A 6,185-nucleotide genomic window follows, 5' to 3' on the forward strand; every position below is an offset into this window, starting at 1 on the left:
GCCTGATAGCTCAGAAGACTAAAACGCCTGCTTAGGCAGAGTGCAGCAGCCGGGGCTTAATCCCCAGCATGCCATACTGGCCTGCCCATGGGGCGCACTGAGATGGCAAATGAGCCTGGGCGTGGTGGCGTGCGCCTGTAATCCCAGCACTCGGGAGGCTGAAAACAGGAGAATCACTACCAGTCTGTTCTACATAGTGAGACCCTGTAGAACCTGTCCTAAATACAGAAAATAAATAAAACTATGTACTTTATTTACTTTCTAATTTTATTTTTGGTTTTTTGAGAGAGGGTATGCTATGCAGCTCAGGCTGGACTTGTACTATGTAGGTCCCTGGAGGGCTAGGATTAAAGGCACGTGCCATCATGCCCAGGAACACATGTATTGTTAAACAAGGGCTTGTTGTCACGTGATCCAAGACAGTCATACTCAAGCACAGAAAAGAAGTGAATAACCAACTCTCTAGCCCTGTGAATTCCAAATTTCAATCATAAAAAGTGCAGCACGATTTTGTCAGAAGCTGAGTTATCAGCTTAGAAACAGCACAAATTCCACTATTTTTTTTTCTTTCCTTTCCTTTTCTCAGGGGCTGGGAGATAGCTCAGTAGAATAAGTGCTTCCCTGGCAAGCACAAGGGCCTGAGTTCAATCCCTGGTTCCGCAAAACAGAAACAAACCAACCCCCCAAAACCTTTCCTTTCCTTTCTTTCTTTTTTTTTTTTTTTTTAGTCAGGGTCTCACTGTACAGTGCACGTTTGCCTTGAATACCTTAGGGAGCCTAAGCTGGCCTGGAGCTCACGAGCATCAAGGACCATCTTGCTTCGGACCCCCCAGTGGTGGGATTACAGGTATGCACCACCATGCATGGTGTGTGTGTGTGTGTGTGTGGCCGGCTCAGCCCACCCTGGGGGCGGGACTGGCATGGGATCAAAGGGCAGTCCTTCAGTATTTGCCTAAGCATGCGCTTTAGATCTGAGCTATCTCACCGGCCCCATCCCTAGATTTTTATCGTCCTACGCTATTCTTTTGGAATCTGTAGAGCATCTAATTTTATTTTGTGTTATGTTTTGGTACGGGGACTCGAACTCAGGACCTTGAGCTTGCCAGGCAGTTTATGCTGCTGAGCTATATCCCCGCCCTGCAGGGCATCTTAGTGGAATGTAAAAACAAAAAAGCTCTCCTAACCTTCCAAATTTCACAAGACCTCACATCAGCCGAACAGCCACGCTGCCTTCCGTTACGGTAAGCAGAAGCGACTGAGCCCTAAGCGCGGCCTCCACGTCGCTCTGCAGCCCGCCCGCAGAAGCAAAGGGCACAGCAGGAAAACAAGCCCTCCCCGTCCCGACCACGGTCCTGCCCCGAAGCGGCGCGCGAGGTGCGTGGGGGCAGCTACGGATCGCCGGGCACTCGCCTCCCATCCACAGGCCCACAGGCTGGCGGTCCCGAGCTCGCCTCCGAGGCCGCCCGGAGCGCGGGCGCCGGCGCGCCTGCTCGGCCCGAGGCCTGGCGCGGCCGGGCGCCCAACTCCGCCGGGCTTCGGAGGAGAACGCAGCGCGCCCGCACCCTGCCCTCAGGCTCGGACGCGTTTGAGCCTTGTGCTCGCCACCGGTCTGTGTTCCTTCTCCTGCTCTCCTCCAGATCTCTCATGAAAAGTAGTTTATTACCCGGCTGTTACCAGCCAGGGCCCCTCGAGGAGACAGAGACGGGCCTTAAATCCTTCAACTCTGTACGACCCACCACCCCTCCCCTGGCGGGTCACAGAGGGCTGATTTTCCCTGAAAAGGGGGAAATAGGATCCATCGATCCCCTATCGATCTGGGCCTGTGTGACTAACCTGTGACATCATTTACCGACGACAGGGTTACCGACTTGGCCCAGCGCCGCTGCCCAGAGCCCAGGGCTGGCCGGCACCCTGCTAGGTCAGCGATGGGGAGGAGCCCACCAGGGGGAACACGCAGTGGGTCAGGGCCTGCCCTTCCTCAGCTCTGGCGCAGGCTGCCTCGCTCCCCTCCTTCAGGTCTGGAAACCCGACTGACTTTTCAAGCCACTTGTCCGTCTGGGCCTTGAAGCACAGTTCCACTTACCAATTTAGCATTTCCCCCTATCTAATTTAACATTTTTTTCCATTCTGCTTTCAGATATTGTGGGGGGGCCTGTTCTCACAAGCAATCCCATTGTCTCGAAATCACAATAAAGCTCTGTAAGACTGGACTAGTGGTAACTTCTAACAAAGGCACAAAGAGCTTTATGACCTTATTGGCTTCTTTGCCCCTTGGCAGCCCCGTGTCAGTCTAAGGCTGCATTCCCATATTTGTTTGGGACGAGGTTCCTCCCTGTACTCTGGCTTTCTTAGCATGGGAGGACACCAAATGATGGCACGCGAGAAGCATGGCATGTGAGATGGCACCAAAAGGTGGCCCATGTAATGACAGATGGCTACAGAGGTCTAGACATTGAGCGATCTTGATGCCAAGGGCTTCCCTGTTAAAGGGGATGGTAGGAGCCCCTTGTGGATCCAGGAGCCCTGTGATATGGCCAGGACGCTGGGATGGTGGGCAAAGGGGGAGACAGGCACTACCTCCACACAGTGGCCAGGCACAGAGCTGGAAGAGGCCCCCAGGGCTGAGGCTCCAACCTGGGTGGCACCAGCATGACCCAGGGCCCTTCTGTGAGTCTGAAATGCGATGATCCATCAGTTCATTGCGGCAGGCAGCAGCTACCCGCTGTGGAAGGCCAAGCATGCTGGAAGCGCTGATTGAGCCTGGGAAGTGTCTGGTGATAGGAGCTGGTGTGGGCCAACTGCAGGAAAACAGAAAGTGGCTGCTCCATTTGTCCTGGGTCCCCATGTTGAATCAGAACAGTGGGCTCCCTGGAATCAGATCCGCACTGACCGTGCTGCCAATCATGAGAAGTTTGTGGAGAGAGGACCGATGTTTCCCTGCCATCCCAGCAACATGACAATTGTTCTTCTGCCGGGTGTTGGCCCTTTCCCTGCTTAAGAATGGCCCGAGAACTCTTCAATTCAGACTTTTAAGCACAACTAAAGCATACTCCTACCTCCCTGCTTTGCTCAGCGATTGCCTCCACTGGTCGGGGCAACTAGGTACCAAGAGCTCTGGGGTCAGTGGGGCAGGAGCTATTTATACCTCTGTGAGCTATTTATACCAGCAAGTATGAAGTGGTGCTGGCTGTCCCTTCCCTGGGTACATGTCTTCCCACTAGCACCTTAGCAATGTCTTTCCACTTAACAAGTTTACTGAGGGCCTCCTGACGCCTGGCACTTGCCCCCAATGGTGGACATTGGCAAAGCTGCCTTGGAGGTAGGACCTGTGCATCATTCATTAAACATCCCCAGGGTGCCCGGTGCTTGGGAGGCACACAGGATGGCTTGTGTTGGAGACACCAGCTCAGACAGCCAGCACTGGAGAGGATGAACCAAATCCCTATTGGCCACTCCATCTATGCATTCATGGTATGTCTGAGCCTATGACACTATGTGAGTTCAAGTGATGGAATACAATTATGAAAATGAAAAAAGTTTAGGATAAATAAGCAAAAGAGGACCCCAAATAAAGTTGTAAACAGATACCCAAACTTCCATTTTTCAAAGACAGGCAATTGTAAGATGCTGAGAATCGAAGAATTTATCATGCTGGAAAAGATCAAAGAGATTGTTCTGAGGAGTAAACTGAGGCCAGGAGAGTGTGAGTGAGTTACCAGGTGCCACACCCCAAGTTTTTGTCCAGGATAAGGCATGCCGCCCTCCACCACACTCTGGTGCCTGGCCACAGGTCAGAAGGGTACATAGAAAGAGTGCTGTTAGCACACAGACTGCTGCTTGCAGATCTAGAATGTCCCAAGTCTTCGAATCCTGGGGTCTCTTGGGTCCAAGCTTCCATTCATACAAGTGTCACAAGTGGCCTGGGCTCCCCAGCAAGAGGGCTGGAGACTTCTCCAGGATGGGGCATAGGGGCCTCTCCATGGTTCTGAGTCCATACAAATCACCCCAGACCACACATGCAGAGCCCACCCTATGATCCCTCCCGTGGGAGGTCTCAGTGGCCACCCCAAGAAGAAGCGTATGAGAAATAAATAAAACTTATTAAATGCTAAGCATAGGCACAGTATAATCCTCCCTTCCTCCTTAGAAATGTATGGCAATAGCAAATCATTCACTCAGCTACTAGCTACATTGCATGATGACCCCTCAGCCTCTGCTGCTTGGAACCTTATTTGCATCCTTTATTGTCAATTGACTTTCCTGTGCTTAGGTTGTGCTAAGCCAATAAGAGCCTGTGCAGGCCTCAAGGTCAATGAACTTTGGTACCTTGCCCTCTCCACTCCCAGCCCTACTCACACCCTACCCAGGGCCGGGCTTTATGTGTGCCCAGCACTGAATAAGTGATTGTTTTTTAAAAGTATGGCGCTTTCGGGAGAGAGACGTAGATGTGACTACTGCCAAGAGGTGACCAGGCAGAGCCAGACAATGGAGTCTCTGCACAGCGCTTCTTCAGCCTGGGCTCCTTGCTTGGATCAGCAAGCCGCCTGTGACCTTGAAGTGCTTTCCCACCACTGGGGTCTCTGGTGCTCTTTCTGGCCCCTTCTAGAATGCTCTGCAGAGGCGGCTAGCTATTCTGTTTTCAAGTGAAGTCTGCCAGGTGTACTGGCACAAGCCTATAATTCCGGCACTTGGGAGGCTCAGGCAAGAGGATCATGAGTTGAAGCCCGGCCTGGACTACAGTGGAGCTCCTGTCAGCAGATAGGTAAGAGTGTGGTCTCGGACCAAATGATCTAGAGATTTTCAAATGTGAGTTGAAATTTGGGGCCCTCTCCTGGCCAAAGTGGCATTAGCACCATAGTCCCTTCCAGATCTTGGCTGCCCCCGTGGGGCACACACAGGAGAGTTTATAGACTATAGACAGTAGGTAGGCCTGTTCTCATGTGTCGCGCTCCACTCCTGCCTTTCCTCCTCCTCCTCTTTCTTCTTCCCCTTTCTCGCAAATCCACTTCAATGTGTTGACTTATGTTCGGCGCATGTTTTGAGGACAGTCGCCCTGAAGCTGGAGCGCACAGCAAGACCAGACTTCCCAGGGCGGTAAACGGCTGGCCGGACTTCTCCCTTGGGGGCCAGACAGGAGGCAGGGTGCCAGCTCGCTGTGCCCGGAGCCCGGTTTCCCCCACACCCACAGGCAGTGGAAGCCACACTCTCTAACACCTCACGAGGCCTCCAGCAGTGGACTCCCCAAATGTTTTTTCACACTGGTGCTGTTGAGTATCAGCCCCTGCCTCAGCCTGTGCTCTGCCGAGGGTCCCCGAGAGGGCAGACTTTTTGGATGGAACCTTCTGAAATTCCAGGATACAGAAGGAAAGCTGGTAGCTGTCACAGCCAGAGGCCAAGAATGCAGTGAGATTCATAGAGGGAAAGAATACCATGCTGTAACGGCGGACCATGTCCCTATTCCTGCTCAGACCTTTGGTCTCCAAATAGTGCCTTGTGTTTTAAGACCTGCAGGAGGACAGCAGAAATGGTTTCGCGCCACCTAGCTCCGCCTTGAACACTCCCCACCCTCGGTGTGTTCCTGCCAGGCAAGAGTTCCCAGCACTAGCCTGGTATAAAGAACAGGCTTTATAATTTACTTCTAACTATAAACCAGCCTGGATTTTCTTTTTCAAAATTCCCTGGGTTTTCCAGAAGCCAGCAAACCCTGAGTCGGTCACTGGATGACAAAAAGAGTAACAGCAAAAAATCCCTTGGGGAATTCAAAGGCGGTTTCTTTAAAAATAGCCAGAGGTGGCAAATAACCAAAAATATGAGTCTGGCTTTGCTCTGGGCCCTCCCCCTTTTCAGTTCTTTCTTTTTTTTAATTTTTAAATTTTTTTTATTGAGAAATATGAATGAGACAGTTTCAGTTGACTAATGTGAGTTTTGATAATCAATACATTATACATTGTTATCTTCTTAGTGGTTATCCATAGTACAAGAAGCAGACAGGATATTCTGTCCAAACACTGTTAGTGTACCTCTTCTTTTTGAATTAAGCAAAAGTAGCTGTAAATTTATCCTATTTTGTATATATAAATACAAAATGATCTTTCCTTTATATCATTTTTTAAAATTGTCTGTCAGAGGTGAATATTCTATTGGCATCTAAATACTATAGGTGTTTGAATTCAACTAAACAATCT

The sequence above is a fragment of the Octodon degus genome, unplaced genomic scaffold (assembly GCF_000260255.1).
Source record: "Octodon degus isolate 3935 unplaced genomic scaffold, OctDeg1.0 scaffold00042, whole genome shotgun sequence".
Lineage (NCBI taxonomy): Eukaryota > Metazoa > Chordata > Mammalia > Rodentia > Octodontidae > Octodon > Octodon degus.